The sequence below is a fragment of the Propithecus coquereli genome, unplaced genomic scaffold (assembly GCF_000956105.1).
Source record: "Propithecus coquereli isolate 6110/MARCELLA unplaced genomic scaffold, Pcoq_1.0 Scaffold118, whole genome shotgun sequence".
In the NCBI taxonomy this organism is placed as follows: domain Eukaryota; kingdom Metazoa; phylum Chordata; class Mammalia; order Primates; family Indriidae; genus Propithecus; species Propithecus coquereli.
Genome location: NW_012135858.1, coordinates 2,843,199 through 2,845,846, shown reverse-complemented (window position 1 = coordinate 2,845,846; position 2,648 = coordinate 2,843,199). Strand labels below are relative to the sequence as shown.

Genomic DNA, 2,648 nt, shown 5'->3' with positions numbered 1-2,648 from the left:
GCCAGATGTCAGAAGTGGAAAATTGTAGGAGAGCAGACTTAGAAGATAAAACAACTGATCGACTAAATAAACATTATAGATTATGAGACAAACACTTTGAGACCTCTATGATCTGTACAACCATACATTTTACAGAGGCATCAGAAAACTAAAGAATGATTAGGTTATTTTATTTCTTGAAATTAATTGAAGCAGATACTTGTAAAATCATTGAGAGAGTCTTTATAGGACAATTCTTCAAGATAATGCAATACCAACAATACTTACTGGTCATTGGAACAATCCACACAGTAGACATAGAAACAAATGAAAGAATTGATTGAAGATGAAATCAGGACACTGAAACAGAATATAATTGATGAAACTTCTGAACAAGAACAAAAACATAAAGAAACCAACAACAGCCATTCTTAGAACCCCAGTGCAAAAGAGCAGGGTGAAGAACAGAATGAGGACATTTTACCTCTAACCCTTGAAGAGAAGGAAAACAAAGAACACCTAAAATCTCTGTTTGAAATCTTGATTCTTACAGGAAAGCAAAACATACCTCTGGATGGACATGAGGCTGATGAAATCTCAGAAGTTCTCTATACTCTTGATAACTTTCAAGTACTGCTAGAGTGCTGGATAAGTTCTGGTGAAGAGGTTCTGAGAAAGCACTTTGAGACAACAGCAGTTAACACATTGTTTTGTTAACAAATATAGCAGAGACAGATGCTAGAGATCTGTGAGAGCTGTATTCGGGCAGAAACTCTCAGGGAAGTGAGAGACTCACACTTCTTCTCTGTTATCACTGACCTGACGATGCAGTGGACATAGCAGGGGGAGAGTACATATACATGCCGGTGAGTTTCGTCGATGAATCTCACAGCCTGAGAGAGGAATTTGTGGGCTTTCTGTCTTCTGAAGCCAATGCAGAAATTTTGGCTGTGAAATTTCACACTGCAATAACTGAGAAGTGGGGGCTAAATATGGAGTATTGTCGTGGCGAGGCTTACATTGTGGCCAGTGGATTTGCTTCCAAAATGAAAGTTGTTGCTTTTAGACTTTTAGAGAAATATCCCCAAGCTATCTACACATTTTGCTTTTCCTGTGCCTTAAATACGTGGTTGGCAAAATCAGTGCCTGTTATGGGAGTATCTGTTGCATTGAGAACAATTGAAGAAGTTTGTTCTTTTTTCCATCAATCACCGCAGCTACTTTTAGAACTTGACAATGTAATTTCTTTTTCCGAACAGTGAAGAAAGGGGGAAAGAACTGAAGGAAATTTTCCATTCTCAGTGGACAGGAAGGCATGATGCTTTTGAAATTTTAGTGAATCTCCTGCAAGCACTTGTTTTATGTTTAGATGGTATGAATAGTGACACAACTATTAGATGGAATAACTGTATAGCTGGCTGAGCATCTGTCCTCTGTAGTGCAGTAACATATTTTGATTTGACTGTTACTACTGTTGTTCTTAAAAATGTCCTCTCTTTTACAAGGGTATTTGGGAAAAATCTCCAGGGGCAAACCTCTGATGTCTTCTCTGCAGCCAGTAGCTTGACTGCAGTACTGTATTTACTCAGTGAAGTGATGGAAAATATTAAAGTTTATCATGAGTTTGGGTCTGAAGAAGCCACAAATTTGGCAACCAAACTTTATATTGAGATGAAGTCCCTGGGAAATTCCACAGAGCTCAGTAAGGTAACTTGGAACCTCAACTAACCTCTTAGAGTTACAATAAAGAAACCCTAAGCGTTCCAACAGTGTAGCATATTATTCAGGAACTTAAAGACATATTCTCAGAACAGCACCTCAAAGCTCTTAAATGCTTATCTCTGGTACCTTCAGTCATGGGTCAACTCAAATTCAATATGTCAGAGGAACACCATGCTGACATGTACAGAAATGATTTGCCCAATCCTGATGCGCTCTCAGCTGAAATTCATTGTTGGAGAATCAAGTGGAAACACAGAGGGAAAGATATTGAGCTTCCATCCACCATGTATGAAGCCCTCCACCTGCCTGACATCAAGTTTTTTCCTAATGTGTATGCATTGCTGAAGGTCCTGTGTATGCTTCCTGTGATGAAGGTTGAGAATGAGCACGACAAAAATGCACGAAAGTATCTCAAAGCATACTTGAGGAACACTTTGACAGACCAAAGATCAAGTAATTTGCCTTGGCTTAACATAAATTTTGATATAAAACATGATCTGGATTTAATGATGGACACAGATACCAAACTCTGTACGACTAAGTCAGAGCTTCCTACAGATAACTGAGAAACCATTGAAAATATCTAAGAGACTGTTAAAATAGGCTTTCTCTTGTATTTGATATTTGAAAGAAGAGGCATAAGGTGTATGTAGGCCACTTAATCACTGAATATCTTTACCTATAGGCCTCCATTGAATACTTTAGCCATTGATAATCTACCTATTTGAATAGCCTCTGTTTGAACTCTCATGCTTTGAATACCTATCTATTATTCCAGAAGATAGCATTGAAAGTACCACTTTTCACTTCTTTGTGATCTCTGCTAGTGACACTCTGGAATTGTTTCAGTTAAGTCATTCTAGAACAAGGAAATAAAGCCACCAGATAAAATTCCCATCCCTGCCTCAGTTCACTCTTCAACGGATGTGTTAATGAGCAGTGAAATA

The 2,648-nt window shown here is 38.2% G+C and overlaps 1 pseudogene; it reads left to right on the top strand.

Annotated features, from left to right (window-relative positions):
* Positions 1-2,288, top strand: part of LOC105822203 — a 138,774-nt pseudogene extending 136,486 nt beyond the window's left edge.
* The last annotated feature ends 360 nt before the right edge of the window (positions 2,289-2,648 follow it).